The sequence below is a fragment of the Protopterus annectens genome, chromosome 7.part0 (assembly GCF_019279795.1).
Source record: "Protopterus annectens isolate FY-2018-M chromosome 7.part0, PAN1.0, whole genome shotgun sequence".
Classification (NCBI taxonomy): domain Eukaryota; kingdom Metazoa; phylum Chordata; order Ceratodontiformes; family Protopteridae; genus Protopterus; species Protopterus annectens.
In genome coordinates this window covers 1,251,879,750-1,251,897,374 of record NC_056739.1, presented here as the reverse complement: position 1 = coordinate 1,251,897,374, position 17,625 = coordinate 1,251,879,750, and the positions used below count along the sequence as shown (strand labels likewise).

The 17,625-nt window shown below is 46.4% G+C and overlaps 1 protein-coding gene and 1 non-coding gene across 3 annotated transcripts in view; both read right to left on the bottom strand.

Annotated features, from left to right (window-relative positions):
* TIPIN (TIMELESS interacting protein) overlaps positions 1-17,625 on the bottom strand; it is a 759,992-nt gene that overhangs the window by 167,672 nt on the left and 574,695 nt on the right. The gene's annotated exons all lie outside the window — the stretch shown is intronic.
* On the bottom strand, positions 14,690-14,819 carry LOC122807359. Its single transcript, XR_006365665.1, has one exon.

Genomic DNA, 17,625 nt, shown 5'->3' with positions numbered 1-17,625 from the left:
GGGCATAACAGGTTGAGATACAGGGGGACGGAGCAGAAGAGTGCCTTTCAGGAATGCTTTACACAGTCTGTGTGCCATTAAGCTAGGTTCATAAGCTACATGAAAATTTGAAATAGCCGTCAGCTGAACTTTGATGGTGGCTGATGCAGACCCTTGGTAGAACAAAGCAGAAAAATTCCAAAATAGAATCGATGGGGGCTGTGTAGGGGTCAATACCTTTGGACTGGGACCATATCGAGAACCTTTTCCACTTACTAGAGTAGATCTTCCTAGTGGACGGTTTATGAGAGGACGAAAGAATATGGACCACGTCTGGAGAAAAATCATGACATCTGACTACGGATGGAAGTGGAGTAGCCAGGCAGTCAGCCAGAGGGCTCCCAGGGAGGGGTGAAACTGTCCCGACATATATGTCAGCAAGTCCGGACGAGGGTCCAGAATCCAAGGAGTATCCACAATGCAAGGTTGAAGGAAGGGGAACCATACTTGACGAGGCCAGTGTGGCGCGATCAGAATCAACCTGCTTCCCAAGGATAGCGCTTTCTGAATCTCCCTTGAGATGAGGGGAAACGGAGGGAAAGCATAAAGTAGACCCGAGGGCAAACTGTGCGCAAGAGCGTCCCTTGGAGATTCCCCCGGTGGGGGGGGGGGGATCAGTGAGAAGTAGCTGCTGCATTTCGCATTGAGGGGTCTGGCAAACAGATTGCAGCAAGGCTGACCCCATCTGCTGAATATGCTTTCTGCCACCCGGCGGTTCAGGGACCACTTGTAGGGCATGAAGATGGCTCTGCTTAGCCTGTCTGCAATCACATTGGTTTTCCCCAGTATGTGCAATGTCACCCAAGGACCGTTGGGAAGCTATCGCCCAATTTCACACTCTCATGGCCTCCCTGCACAGAGGGTAAGATCGGGTTCCTCCTTGCTTGTTGAGATACCATACTACTGACATGTTGTCTGAGTGTACTGCAATAGTCCCTAGAGGGAGGACATCCTGAAGTGCCTGCAACGCAAAAAGCACTGCCCTCATCTCCAGGACATTTATGTGCAAGTCTATCTCGTGCTCCTGCCACGTGCCTTGGACCATCCTGCCGAGATACTGCCCCCCCCATCTGGGAGGCGTCTGTGGTCACTGTGGCTACCGGGTTGGGTGGTACAAACGGTTTTCCTACATTTAAGTTGCTGGTGCATAGCCACCAACTGAGGTCCTGCTTGCATTTGCCTGTGATTAAGATTGGATGGGATAGCAATAGTCATTGAAAGGACCACTGGGCGAATAGGAGCCATTGCAGGATTCTCATATGTAACCTCGCTAACGGGACCATCATGATAGTAGACGTCATTGTCCCCAGTAATTGAAGAATTAGCCTTGCCTTCACATGTCTCAGAGGCATCATCGTACGAACCTGTTGTTGCAACCCCGTGATCCTCTCCAGTGATAGGAATGCCCTCAATCGAATAGTGTCCAACTCTGCTCCTATAAATGAGACACGCTGTGAGGGTAGCAAGGCAGATTTTTTCCAGTTTATTGTAATGCCTAACTGGTGACAGATTGAAGGTAGTATCTCTGTTTTGAAGTAGATGCTTGGTGGGGGTGGAGAGGAGCCAGTCGTCCAGGTATGGAAACACCTGGAATCCTTGATGTCTCAGGTGAGCCGTCACCACTGCCATACACTTAGTGAACACCCTGGGGGCTGTGGTGAGATCAAAGGGCAGGGCTTGAAACTGGAAATGACTGGCTCCCAGCTGGAAGCGTAGATGACAACTGGATGCTCTGTCCATTTTGATGTGGTAGTAAGCATCCTTCAGGTTGATGGAGCACATCCATACTTCTTTTCCCAACAATGGGAGAATAGATAGTAGCGTGACCATCTGGAATTTGGACTTGCGTACGTAATGATTGAGTTGGCTGAGATCCAAAATGGGTCTCAGGTCCCCCGTTCTTTTCGGCACCAAAAAGAATCTTGAGTAAGTCCCTAATCCGATCTGGTCTGGGGGGACTGGTTGGATGACTCCTTTTTCAAGCAGCTGGGAAACCTCTGATGCTGCTTGATCCCTCTGACTGGGTGGAACGTCTGGGATCGGTTTGACGGGGGGGGGGGGTTGTAGAGTAGAATGGGATGGTGTAACCTCCGGCGATTATCCCTAATACCCATCGGTCCTGGGTGATGTTGACCCTGGCTTCTGGATACCGGGAAATTCGACCCCCGAATGGCTCCGGTGAAGCACAGTCGGGCACACCCTCAGGAATGAGAGTATGGGGAACCACGAAAGGAATCGCGGTCACCAGAATTGCGGGGGCCCCCTCTGCCTCTGGGGCGATGTCTCCCTGAATACGACCCCCCCTGCCTCGGGAGGGGGGGGGTCTCCCTTGTGCGGCAGGAAAAGGGCTTTGTGATTTCTTGAACCACATCTTTCCCCCTCGCTGAGCCTTGGGATAAGGTCTCGACGGGAGGGAAAAATGGACTCCTACGGCAGACAAGGTCTTTCCCTCTTGCTCGCATCTGGTGAGGGTGTCTTTCACTTTGGTCCCGAACAAGGAGGAACCATCAAAGGGGGCATCAGTGAAGGAAGACTTAAAGGCCTCCGCAAAGTGACACAGGCATAGCCAGGCTTGCCTCCTGAGGGCCACCCCTGAGCTAGCCGCCCTACTCGCTCCCTCGGCCACGTACGAAATAAGTTGCATGGACGAGTTTGCGATTGAGGGTAGAGAGCTGAGCGTTGACAGTCTGGGCCATCGCCTCAGGTACGTTAACCGCTAGAGTATCTCCTAACTCCTTAAGGAGATCTCTCTGGAGCCGCGTGAAATGAGACAAAATTCAGCGACCGCAAGGTAAAGGTAGCTGAAGACAGGGTACACTTCCCATACCTGTCCATAGTCCTAGACTCCTTGTTGGCAGGATGGACTGAAGAGGAAGACTCAGCAACTTCCTTCTGGGTGGCTGCCACCACCACCATAGCATCTACCGGGACTCCCTTAGTTAAAAATTATTTTCCTTGGGGAGTGGACAAAAATTTGTTGGGGTGTCGAGCAACAGGCTCCACAGAGTCAGGACTCTCCCACACCCTTCGACAAATAAGGTCAAGGAGCTCGTCGAAAGGTGGAGACACCCAGGAGGCGGAGAGCTGAGCGCCAAAAGCCTTAAGGAATACTGACTCCTCCTCGGAGGGGGTTTTGTAGGGCCAATCTCCCCTTTGTTTCAGGATCTCCTGGATATCGGAGAACGAAACGTCCTCAGAGTTAGACTTGGGGGACCCCTCAGATTCCTCGAGGTCAGTATCGGAAGTGAGGGACTCGTCCTGGGAGTCTATGTGCTTCCTCTTGCACAATTTCTTTCTGGGGGGGTTGCTCAAGCGCAGGCTCTGAGGGCCCCTCAGAAAGAAGGGGACCACTCGTGGGGGTATCCTTAGGCCCTGGCGCTCTGCAGTCCAAGGATAGGTGGGCGTCAGAAGCTCTCGCTGGTGTTGTGGGGGAAGGTAGAACCGATCTGAGAAAAGTAGCTGACCTAGCCAGCGCGCTCCGCAGAGCCTCGAAGGCGGGACCTCCCAAATCAGAGGACCGACCGCCCTCCAAGGATATGACCGGGACCGGTGTCCCCGCAGCCGAGGCACCAAGAGGGAGGCTCGCAATCGAAGGGTGTTCCGAGGGATCCCCCTCGGGCCCGACCGAGGAGACCCTAGTCTCGAACCCTGTGGACAGAACCGACACGGTCGGAGCCGATGCGGGCATCGATAAACCCTGCTGGGGGATCAGAGCCGACGCAGGAACGTCTCTCGGAGTGGAGCTTTCCGGCGCCGACGACAAGGATGCGCTCGGAGGAATAGCAGAAACAACCTTAGGAGCCGGCTCCAGAGCCGACTGGGTAGGAGCCGTGAAAAGTTTGGCCAACACCGGTGACTTGGGTAGGAGCCGAGAAAAGTTTGGCCAACACCGGTGACTGTAGGAGCCTCTGCACCACTCTATCTACATCAATCGGAAAGCCTGGAGGACTTGGAGGAGATGGATGGAGACCTAGACCTCCTATCTGGAGAACACTGCCTCAAACTTGGCGACCAGCTCCGAATTGGTTCCAGTACGACTGGAGCAGACGCAGATTGACTAGACACAGCTACCTCCTGCGGCCCCCAATGACTGTGGAAAAGAGGAAGTAGACTCAACAATAGTGATTTTAGAAGGTGGCTCTGAAGCAATAGATGGAGCCAGAGACCTTTTCTTGGATTTTGAAGATTTAGAATTCGACTGGGAGCTGAAACTAAATCCTCCTCAAAGGACGGTTTTAGCATTCCCTTTAGGATTAATTTGTTTTTCCTCTCTTGGAGCACCCGAGGACGAAAGGTGTGGCAGAAACTGCACGACTCCTGTAGGTGGATGGCTCCAAGACAGTAAACACAGACCAAGTTTTACATTAGGAAGGTTTGTGGCCTGCACTGTAGTGGCAGGACAGGTAGCTTACATCCTTCTAAGTTGGGAACTGCTGATTGAGGGCTCAGTGTCTGTTATTCTAAAAGTGTATTAGTTCTGGTTTAAGCACTTGGGCTTCAGGCCAGTTATTTTACATTAAGAAGGTTCGTGGTCTGCACTGTTGTGGGAGGAGAGGCTGGACTCTGCCCTTCTGAGCTGCGAATTTCTGGTTAAAGGCTTATAGTGCCTGCATATTTGAACTGTTTCTTACTGAAATTGGTACACTGTTTGCTGTAGCATAGACTAGATCCAGGCCTGCTGAATCTAGCTTTGTTTGTATGCTTGTTGTTTATTTGCTTATTTCCCTGAAACGCTAATTCCACCTAAACCGCGTCTTTTCAGCGCTTCTGTGGATCCCTAGTGATATCTGCATTGCTTACTGTACTTATTTCCTTGTTTCACTTGAATGAAAGTTACCGTTTGTCGTTTTTGCATTTAAGTTACCTGTAGCACATTGCATTTAAGTTACCTGGCACTTGCTCACTAAAGCAATTATATAGGTCAGCGCTAAAAAATTAAAAGCACTACACCCTCACAAACTCCCCTCGAGTACCTTATTCCCCATTGGCCCTTTTTTTTTCAATTATAAAGGAATTCCCAATACTATTCTAGCATGTCCAAAGGTCAGTTGTCAATCTCCTCTCCAGTCCAGCTGGTGAATCTGGGAATCTTGAGGCAATATTACAACTGCCTCATGTACACAGACAACCCTCTCCTCGTCCCAACAAATTCCAATACATGTGAGAGATGCAACCATATAGCCAAACTGGAGGCTAAGCTCTCTCAACTCAGTACTGGCGTAACCAGTCAGGAGGAAAAGGAAACCACACTCACTACAATTCCAGTCTCACATAGACCTACCACGACGGCAAACCAAGCACAAACACACAAAAACATACTCGGAGGCTCTAAATAAAAATCTGCCTAAGCAGCAGAGACCTCCAAAGCAGACACCTAAGCAACCGTTACCTCAAAACAAAACACGCGCAACACATAGCTCACAAAGCCAGTGTGCCGAACAGTCACAGCCCTTAAGGCTAAACAACACACCTGATACACTTGTAATAGGCGACTATCGTCAAGCACACTGACGTCCCGCTCACCAGGCTGAACAAGGAGAAGGTCACGGTGAGCTGCCTGTCGGGCGCTAGGATCCACCACATAACACAAGCACTCAGGTCACTCTAAGGCAAGTACAAATATGACTCAGTCATTGTCCATGCTGGTGTGAATGACCTGAGACGTACCTCCCTGGACTACATGAAAAGAGACATAGAGGAGCTCTCTGAGCATGTAGCCCAGGCCGGTATGACCCTGACCTTGAGTAGCATCTTACCTTCACCAAGAATGATGCCACAATATGAAGACAAGATGATCAATTTCAACAATTGGCTCAAGTATTGGTGTCATTCAAAGGGGATCCAGTGCCTGTCAGCCTGGGTGACATGCTCGACAAGCCACGATGCTTCGCTAGGGACGGCTTGCACCTATCACCCCTGGGCTTTCGGATATTGGCAAAGGCTCTTGCTACCCCCATAGTGCCTTTTTTAGGCAAGGCTCAAAAGACAAACCCACCTCCATAGGTATCACAAGGGATAAGAAACTAAGAGTAATGTTACTCAACGCCAGAAGTCTAAACCTCAAGATGCATGCACTCGAAACTCTCCTTACTATCTGTGCAGTAACAGAAACCTGGTTCAAGGCTCCAGAGAGCACCCCAGCACTACCAGGTTATACCTCATACCATGCTTTTCGGCCCCAAAACTTGGACCGAACCACAAAAGGAGGGGGAGTATCAATATTCGTCAAAGATACCCACACCTCCAGGTTGGTGGCACAGCACGAAGCATCAGACACTATCCATGTGCAACTAACAGTGGGTAAAACTGCCTTCCAGTTTATAGCCTGCTACAGACCACCCTCCCAAACCCAGGAACTCCACTCAGCCTTCCTGAGAACACTGGAAAATATGAAGGTCTCTCCAAACACCACTATATTGGGCGACTTCAACTACCCAAACATAGACTGGGAGCATTACTCTCATCTCCAACACCCTAGCCCAAAGGTTCCTAGAATTTATAAACTCAAATGCTATGGAACAACTTGTTACCACTCCCACAAGAGGGGAAAACATACTGGACCTGATCATCACCAACATGGGGATTCTATGCTCCAGACCAGAAGTGTATCCCTCACTGGTAAGATCAGACCATAAACTAATCTCACTGGATATTCACATCCCGACCCCACCCCCTGCCCAGAAAACCACAGTGAAAAACTTCTCTAAAGCAAATTTCACACTCCTCAAAACCAAGGTGGAATCCTTCAAAGCCCCCGGGCCTGTGGAAAATACGGCCCAGACCGCAAATCCTTTATAAACGCATTCTATGAACACCTTCAGGAATGCATGGATCATGCAATCCCAAATAAAACCAAGATCCAATCCTCCAAAGGCAGACGTCCTGTCTGATGGACCCCAGCCATAAACAAACTATACAATAGAAGGAGGAAGCTACTACATGATAGAGCAAAATCCCAAAAAGGGAAGGCATCTCTGATCAGTATTAGCAAAAAACTACGGGCACTCATAAAATCGTCAAGGCAAGCTTTGAGAGAAAAACTGCACAGGACACTAAGGATAATCACAAGGCTTTCTTTAGTTATGTTAGGAACCTGGGTGGGAATTCCCAGATATGCTCAGAATTAGTCCAAAATGACAAAAAATACACCGAACCCACAGACATTGCCAACATCCTAGCTGACAGGTTCAGCGCAAACTCCCCCCCCCTCCCCACAAAAAGGTCAAATATCTATCCCAGCAGAGTGCTGCCCTCCTGACATCTCAGATGCTCAGTTAAGAGCCGCCCTCTCCAAAGCAAAAAACACAGTATCAATGGGACCAGACGGTGTCCCGGGCTGCGTCCTACATGAACTTCAAGAAAAGCTAAACCCAAACATAAAACTACTGTTCAATCTCAGCCTTACTACAGGATATGTACCCAAAGAGTGGCGTACAGCAACGGTGGTCCCTCTCCACAAAGGTGGTGCCTCAACGGATCCTGGAAACTATCACCCCATAAGCCTGACTAGCTTGGCCTGCAAAGCTATGGAATGGATCATCATGGACCTTATAAATAAAGATACTGGGGACCTACAGACACTGGATCCTACCCAGTTCGACTTTGTTAAGGGCAGATCCTGCTTCTTAAACCTGGTCAATTTCTTTGAAACAGTCACCAAGGCCATTGACGAGGGGAAGGTGGACCTACCTGGACCTCGCAAACGCCTTCGATACAATACTCCACTCGGGCATTATAGATAAGCTCACCAGCTTAAATATAAACCCCTATGTCACTAGATCGGTTGCAAACTGGCTCAAGGACAGAACCCACATGGTTAGAATTGCTGGAGCCGTGTCAGACTCCAAACCAGTTACAAGTGGCGTCCCACAAGGCTCAGTCCTGGGACCTCTCTTGTTTGAATATATTTCTCAGAGGTACAGGCCAACACGGAAAGACTGTGGCTGACCAAGTTCGCAGATGACTGCAAACTGGGTGCCATAATAGACTCTCCAGCCGACACAAGCATCCTACAAAAGGGCCTCACAGAAACAGACAACTGGTGCCAGAGCCATGGCCTCAAGCTAAACGCCTAAAAGTGTATAGTCATCCCCTTTGGCAAAAACAAAGTGCCCACAAATTACCACACAAGAGGTAATCCATTAAGTACGGCAGTAGTAATTAGGGACCTAGGGACCCAAAAGTTGATAGCAATCTCTCATTTGGCAACCACGTGGCCAAAGTGGTTAGAAAAACATTTTATATAGCCCACCTAATCATGAAGGGATTCACATCTAGATCAGGGGAGGTTATCGTGCCTCTTTACTCATCCCTCATCAGGCCCATATTTGAGTACAATGCCCCTTTTGGGATGTACCTTACCAGACACCTGCAGCAACTGGAAAGACCCCAAAAGTACCTCACCAAGATGATCAAAGGGCTCAAATAGATGCCATATGCTGCCCGGTTAAAGAAACTCCAGCTCTACTCAGTGGCATATCGCCTGCTCAGAGGCGATCTGTGCCTGACATATAAAGCCATGTCCAACCCGGAATTAATGGACATGCTGCACCTCAGAAAATCCACATCCCATCGAGCTACGCGCTTGAGAGGCTTGAACCTCAGCACTGAAATAAATAGGACATGCTGGAGGGAGAGATTCATAACCCAGAGGCTCCCTTCACTCTGGAATAAAATCCCAGTCTAGGTTAGGCAGAGTCCCTCATTGACTCTCTTCAAGAGGAATCTTGATGAGTGGATGGGGGATCGTAGGTTTACCCCGGGTATCACTTCTGTGTCACTGTTAGACAGAGGCACAGTATACTAACCTCAAAAAAGGGCATAGCAAAATTAATTTAAAATGGGTGGCGAAAGCCAAACACACTCTGGCTAGGCTTATGCCCTAGGGCAGACAGCCTAGTATGAACCTATGAACCTGAGTGTCCATCTGTGATGGACATCTTATAAGCACACTTTGTACACTTTTTAAAGCCCGAGGGCTTATGCTTTTTCTGCTCCTTAGACATTCTAAGGCCAACAACTGTAGCAGCCGCTACTGACAAAAGGCGGGAAACTGCTAACACAGAGACCGAGAGTCAACACAAGTACAGCAAACAACCAAGGCACAGGGGAGAACCTCTAACTAAAACGGTTCTCCGCTTAAAAACTACAATGCACCAAAACGACAGCCAAACACCACAATGGAGGAATAGGTCCTCTAACTGTAAAAGGCCTAGCCAGATGGAAGTTAGGGATATCACAACACACAAAAACACTCAGCTCACAAAACACTAACGGAATAGCTACGAAAAAGCTTTATTTGGATAACAACAATCAGCAAAATTTTTCACAGGAAAAAGGTTTTAGCAATACTTAGCCACAGCCAAGTCAAGACAACGTCCGAGCTCTACAAGGGGCAAACGAGAACTGGGGATGTGGAGCAGTGTATTGTGGGATACCATCTTAGCCCAGCCAATCAAAGACTTTCGAGCTAGTAAATAGGCAGAGTCGGAGACGATATTCGGCTCCGAACCCACAGGTGAAGAATGTAGGCGAGATAGGACTACATAACATCAGATATTTGGTCATCTGGGTCTGAGTTTGCATCCCTGAAGGCCAGATTAGAAGAGGTACAAATATTTTCCCCCACCTATCCATGGCCCAGATGTCCTTGTCTAAAGGAAAGGCATTAGCATTAGGTAGCAACTTAGGTTTACCAGAAGAAAGGGACACAGCTGAGGGGTCAGCTACAGGATTCTTAAAAAGGAATTTAAGGTCCTTTGTGACCTTGCAGAACCTCTCTGGTCTTGAGGGAGCACGAGGCTGCATGTCAGGAGCTGAAGAGGTGGATTTAAAAGCACACAAAAAGGCCTCCATGACAGGAGGGACAAGGGAAGATTGCAGGACTGCCCACCTCCAACAGGATTTCATCTCTCTCCTGGACAGAGATTTGCCTCGACTCCCACCCAAAACATCTTATGTTTAAAATGGTCTACCCCAAAGGATGCCTCTTCCACAAAGGAAGTGGGTGAACTGGAATCCTTATCACCTGAAAGAATCTAATCAGGAGAGTGAATTTTAGAGCAAAAGACTAATGAATGGGCATAGGTAGGTACTAGGCTATTTGGCCTTAGGGCCTATATAAGCTTAGCCAAAAAGGTATCCTGGCTTTCACCACCCAAGAAAATTATCTTCCTGTGCCCCTTTCAAACAGAGCCACAGAAGTGGTCCCGGGGTGAATTTCCCATCTCCCAGCCAATCAAGATTTTAATTGAAGAGTGTTAATGAGGAGCTTTGTTCGATACAGATAGGAAGTTTGTTCCAGAGTATGGGAAGTCTCTGGGACAGGAATCTATCCCTCCGGCATGTTCTGTTTATTGTGGTGACAAGGTTTAGGTTCCTAGAGCGTATAGCTTGGAGGGATTAGGATACCCAAGTGAAGCATGTCCAGCAGCTCTGGGTTTGACATAGCTTTTTATGTTAGGCAGAGACTGCCTTTGAGTAAGCAATATGCGACGGAGTAATGCTGGAGTTTTTTGAGACTGTCTTCGTAGGGCATCTGTTGAAGCTGGTAATCCTCTTTGTGAGGTATTTCCGAGGCCTTTCCAGTTGTAGCTGTCTTGTGAGGTACATACCAAAAGGGGCACTGTATTCTATAAAGGGTCTAATGAATGACTAGCAGAAGGGAACAATGACCTTTTTTTTCCTGGATGAGAAACCTTTTGTGATTAAGTGTGCCAGGTAAAAGGATTTCCTGATTACTGTGGCGATGTGATTACCAAAGGAGAGACTACTATCCACCTGTGTCCCAAGGTCTCTTGGTACACTACAGCCTATTTGGTAGTTCATGGGTACAGAGTTTTTACCAAAAGGGATGACAATGCACTTTTTGGCATTGAGCTTGAGGCCATGGCTTTGACACCAGGCAGCTGTCTCAGTGAGGCCCTTTTGCAAGATGTCCACATCGTTAGGAGTTTTGATTATGGCTCCTAGTTTGCAGTCATCTGCAAACTTCGTTAGCTAAAGGCAGTCTGTGTTAGCCTGTACTTCAGAGAAGTACTGAACCCTGTGGCACTCCACTTGTCATTGGTCTGAAGTTGGATTTGGAGTCTGCAACTTTCACAGTGTGGGGGTTCTGTCAGCGAGCCAGTTGGCAACCCATCTTGTGACATAGGGATTTATACCTAGTTTAGTGAGTTTATCTATAATTCCAGAGTGGGGGATGGTGTTGAAAGCCTTGGCGAGATCTAGATAGGCTGTGTGAACCACCTTACTCTCATCTACAGCTTTGGTGACTGCTTCAAAGACGTCTATCAGGTTTAGGAGACATAATCTGCCTTTTACAAACCCAAACTGGGTGGGGTCCACAAACCCAAACTGGGTGGGGTCCAGAGTTTGGTAATTACCAATGTCTTTGTTTATAAGTTCCATGATGATACGTTCCATAGCCTTTCTGCCAAGATGTTGGCAATATCAGTTGGTTCTGTATATTTAGTACCATTGTGCTGTAACTCAGAGCAGACTGAGTGTTGCCACTGAAATTCTTGACAGCTATATAATACTTTGTGGTTGCCTTTAGAATAAGTGGCAATTTTGCTTTCGTAACTAGCTTTGGCAGATTTTATGAGGGATCTCAACTTCTTACTGAGGCTGACCAGGGAGTTCCTCCAATCATGTGATTTTACTCTTTTTTTTGCAACTGTTTCTTTCTTCTGTTGTAGAGTTTGTTTATGGCAGGGGACCACCAGATTGGGTTTTTTTTTTTTTTTTTGGGAGGATAGCATCTTGGTTCTGTTAGGGATTGCACGATCCATGCACTTGTAAGTGCTTATAAAGTACATCTGTGTAGGATTCAGCAGTCGTACCTCTACTGTCAGTCTCCAAGGGTGTTGTGAAGTTTGCCACTTCTGTCTTAAGAAGCATGAAGTTGGCTTTGGAGAAATATTTTATGGTGGTTTCCCTAATGGGGGTTGGGGGCGGGATGTGGATGTCTAGGGTGATTAGCTTGTGGGTGGATCTAACCAAGGGAATTGACCTCTAGTGTGGAACACCAGTTGCCCATGTTGGTAATTACCAGGTCTAGGATACTGCTGCCCCTGGTGGGGGTGTGGATAAATTGATCCAAGGTATTGGAGTTTATGAATTCCAGAAAACGTTGAGCAAAAGAGTTGGTACACGAGTAGTTTTCCCAGTTAATGGTGGGGTAGTTGAAATTGCTCATTATTAGGGTGTTAGGTTGTACCCTAATATTTTCCAGTGTATCAAGAAATGAGGAGTGGGACTCCTGGGGCATAGTGGGAGATTTGTAGCAAGCTAAAATTTGGATTGCAGTCTTGCCCAGAGTTAATTGCACTTGGATAATCTCAGCTGTATTATGCTGAGCAACTAGCCTGGAGGTGTGGATATCTTTAATGAATATGGACGCGCCTCTGCCTTTAGTGTTTCGGTCCAGGTTAGGTGGCCGAAAGGTGTGGTATGAATTATAGCCTGGTAATGCAGGGGTGCTCTCTGGAGCCTTGAACCAGGTCTCTGTCATTGCACTGATGTCGATGTTCTCCATTTTAAGGAGTGCCTCGAGTGAGTGCATTTTGAGGTTTAGACTTCTAGCATTGAGTAGCATTACCCTCAGATTTTGCTTGCTTCTAACCTGTTACGGTGGTGAATTTGCAATTTGAACCTTGCCTAAAAAAAGGTACTATGGGGGTGGCATGAGCCTTAGCCAGTATCTGGAATTCCAAGGGCAACAGGTGCAGGCCGTCTTTGGCGAGCATGTCATCCCAGGCAGACAGATATTGGATCTTCTTAGAATGACATCAGAAGCTTAGCCAATTGCTGAAGTCTATCATTTTATCCTTGTACTGTGGTATCATTCTGGGTGATGGCAGGATGCTACTCAGGGCTAGGGTCATATCTGCCTGGGCTACAAGATCGGACAGCTCCTCCATGTCTCTTTTCATGTAGTCCAGGGAGGTACGTCTCAGGTCATTCACACCAACATGGACAATGACAAGAGTCATATTTGTACTTGTTGTGGAGTGACCTGAGTGTGTGCGTTATGTGGCGGATCCTGGCACCCAACAGGCAGCTGACAGTAACTTTCTTCTTGTTTACCCTGGTGAGTGGCACACTGAGTTTGTGGTATGTGTGTCATTTGGGTTGTGTTGGGGGTGGAGGTTGCTTGGGCAGATTTTTATCGAGAGCCTCTGCGAATGTAGGTGTGTGCTTTGTGTTTCTCTGTGTGTGTTTTGGTGGTGTAGGTTTTGAGGGACTATGTGATGAGTGTGGTGTGGTACAAGTGTTTACCTTCTCCTCTTCACTGTCTAGTCCAGTCTTGGGTGAAGAGAGCTTTGCTTCCAGTTTGGCTATATAAGTGCATCTCTCACAGGTTGTAGTGTTGGGTGGTAGGAGGACAGGGTTGTCTGTGTACGTGAGGCAATTGCTGCATTGCCCCAAGATGCCCAGATTCATTAGGTAGACAGGAGAAAACACCGGGAGCTGACCCTTAGATATGCCTGGATAGGTGCTTATTTATTAAGTACTAAAATACTGTTTTCCTCTAGACAAGTGAGGAAAGTTGAGTGCTGTAGTAATTTGTAGCTTATTTAGTGCCTAGAGCGAGTTCTGAAATGACACTACTCTGATCACCCCTTCTTAGTAGCAGTAACCGTCTCTTCAGACATGCGATCCTCTGACACCATATCAGCCTCCAATGGGGTTGCGATAGAAGGCATCTGAGATAGAGAGATGTACTATGGGTTGTGTGACCTTTGCAAGTACATCAATCGCAGACTGGCTGACTGTCAGGCCTAGACCTCGATTTTTTTCTTGTGAGTTTGAGGTATGTCTGGTGTGGTGGGATCAGCCATCTTAGAATGGGTCAGAAGCTTCAGTCACTGGGTTTCCAAGAAAGTGTTTAGCAAAGCCCAATAGAATCACAAAGTCTTGGGCACAAAGGATTGGCAAATGGAACAAGCTCTATAATCATGTTCTGAGCCTAGGCAAAAGGCACTGGGTAAAGACATCTTTGTAGGGAATTTGCCTACCGCACTCATACTTAGTCTTCCAAGCTGACATCTAATAAAGTACAGCAAAACAGTTTACACTTAGAAGGAATGTTCCCCAACAGTGTTACTTACCTGAATCAGAGAGGCTAACTGTCCCAACAACCATAAGATGATCAGACTGAGGAGTGTGAGATTTGTGTTCAGGCTGGTGGCATGACTGTTTGAGCATTTGCGTATACTTATATCCCCCTCCCCCACTTGAGAGGAGAGGTCATGCATCGGATCTATGCAACAGGGAATGTTTAAGCTTTGGTACCCCGACCAGACATTAGTAATGAAAACCCATCAGTTTACAAAACTGCAACAGTGATTTCAGTCAGGACATTGGTAAGAAGCTCCAGGCTGCATTAAATAAGTCACATAAACATTTCTGAATACAGCCAAATTTGAACCAAAACACCAGGAAATTAATTCAAGGTTACAAACTGTGCACTTGTATGTGTTACAGCATGCTGCTAGACCAACCCCTTGAATACAGTATTGCAGATGCAACTGTCTGAAAAAACACCACATAAAATCAGTAATTTAAATAAATGTATTGTGTAATTCTACACTTACTGCTCTTGTTAGATGCTACAAGTATACATCTTAAAAAAGCAATATTTGTAAATGTATGGAACAATCGCACAAACATCCACAACCCTCACTGGATGCTGTCGGCATACACCAAATATTCTATTTTGTGACTGACTAAGGCTGTACTACACAAAGTAAAACAACCATTACATGACCAGCCACAATTGTCACTTTTAAACACATGGACCTTTGTTAAACATAACTTTCTAGGCCACTAGTCTGAGAAACCAGACATCTGTATATTACTCAAAAAAAAATTTTTTTTTTTACCAGTCCATTGAACGCAAGTAGTTTGTCACATACTCATTTGTCTGCTAGTTGGTGGCCAACCATCTCGTACTACATGAGCTAATGTGGAGTTTGTTATCTATATCCCTAAACCTCTCACAATCAATGTCAAACTTGAGTAAACAAGATGTAAGAGTATTACTTTAATAGTAAATGTAAACTGGCATACTTTTTAGTAGTATTCATGAAGTACAGCTGTGCAGGAATGTACTACAATTGTAGCATTTCTAATAGGTTTATTGTTGCAGTTCTGCACATTCTTGGGACATCCCCCCGTCTCAGCAAGGAAGACATCCTGATGCCTGCAGCGTAAGGGGGACTTTTACACACACCATCTTTAGTTCTTCCTTGGCTTTGAAGTATCAGGAGTCTGGTACAAATCACAGCATTATCTTTCCAGGAGACAAATACCTCCACAGGGATGACAGCCAAACCCCAAAAGCCTCCAAAGTTCCACAACAAATCATTACACAAACCTAAAGATGTGGGACAGCTTGGAGGGCTAGGGGAGAGGAAAAGTGGAAAATAAAGGTGACGAGAATCCCACCCTACCCTCAGGATAGTAACTTTTTTTTTTTTTTTTTTTTAAGGGACAGGGAAGGAAATATTACTACAACAGTGAACATACTTTAACAGCTACTGTTCTAGCAAGTTCATATATAACTGTACTACATTCTTCATATTATTCACTATTGCAGCAGTGCTAAATCTTGGGAAGAATCCAAATGTTTACATAGTATTGGGCGTCTGTCCTTACAGAATAAGTTGTAAAAGGCCCTTGCATGATGGCTGTGGCAAAACTTGTCCTGACTCCAGAGGCAATGTCCAAGTTGTAGCACTTGGAAAAAGTGTTGGCAGATGACCAGGTATTGCTTCTGAGATGCACTAAGTGTTACCCTCCCCTTAAAGACTGCCGTTTGCTGCTGTTGCCCTAGTAGGGCGTGGTCTGACATGTCTTGCCACAGCTTTTCCATGGAAGGAGTAGAAAATGATGCAGTGTGTTAATCATTTGGAGACTGTCTGCTTTGACAAAGGACTGCCCTCCCTACCCTTTGCAAAGCCTGTGAGTAGCTGGTCTGTCTTTCCTTAGTTCTTTAGTCTTTTGTCCAAGTAGATTCTCATCAAAAATCCTCTCTTCCTTACTCTCTGGTGTAAGGAGAGCACACTGAAAAGTTGACTTCATGATTTAAAGAAACTTCTGTCACTACTTTGGAGGATAAACTGGCTTGTGGGTAACCCTGTTCATGTAGAAGATGAGGAAAGGTTGTTTGTACATAAAGGCCTGCAATTCAAAAATACTTCTGTCAGAAGTTAGTCACTAGGAAGACTATTCCAAACTGTTACTGAAATGTTTTTTTTTCCAGTACACAGCTGAGCTTGGTGGTGGTGGGGGTGTATGGATATTCACTGGGTGGTCTCAAGTAGACAGCCCATTTAAGGAATTGCTTCACTGGTAACAAGAAGTGAAGAGGTGGATCTCAGGACATGCAGAGATAGCAAAGGTATGAACTTGCAATGCTGCAAAAGATAACCCTGACCTGTAAACATCTCATTAGTGCCTTTGTCTAACTTGTATCCAAGCCTCTTTTTAGCATCGAAGTGGAAATGCACACTGGGAAGGAACTAACAAGGGAGAGCACAGGACCAGCACCAACTGCTTTCAGAGTCAAAGGAGAAATCAAGACTTCCATCTCTATCTGCATCTATAGGAAACTCCTAGTCAAGTGATTCAGGTCTGCCTCAAATACTATTACAGGACCAGAAGAATCTCACCAACTTCATGGAAGAAGGCCATGAAGGGATACACTAGGAATCGTCCTTAGCAGAAACCCAGCTTGTAAGCCTCTTAGGTAAAACATCTTGAATAATTACAAGATCCCGAAGTTATGGATCTGGTGGTGAAGTATAGGTGGGCATCCTGGCCACTGGAACATCCACCTTCAGCATTTTCAGTGCCAAAAGGATCCCGAGTCATCAGAGTGCTTTTTCTTCAACTCAACAATTCCCTAGGCTTCAATATTTTCTCAGATATCTTGCACTTTGCAGAATCTGTTTCCAGGAACAGCAGGCATTTTAAAAAGTATCTTATTTTTTTCTGTCCAACTAAACTGACAGAAAGAAGGGCAAATGCCACAATCCTTGGACAAGTGTGCCACCCCAAACATACTGCACACAAATTAGGAGCGTCTTCAGGTGGTGAATTTTCTGCCTGCACTTCCAGGATTTTTTTTTTTTAATTCTTTCCCTGAACTTTTCCATGCTGTAAAACCTATCAAAAGTGAAAAACAAAAACTCAAAGCAGCTAAGGACAAAGGCAGTTGAGAATTGCCACAGAAATTAAACACACACACACACACACACACACACACACACACTGTATATACATATGGGGTGGGCACTGACATCAGAAAAACACGGACAGGAAAAGGAGTAGAAAAGATGGTAAAATAGTTACAGTACCCAAACTACAAGTAAAGATTTTCCCAAATATAAAGAAGAAAGTCAATAGAATAAGTACAAAAAAGTGAAGTGGAGCACTGAACTTTCTCCAAGCAAGAGAGATCTGCATCTGACCATGATAGCAGCAAATAATATCCGAGGTAACGTTGAACAATACTGCATTACGGGAGGGAAAATCTTAGAGGGGCTCGAGGCTAATAACATCAAGTTGGATCCTACA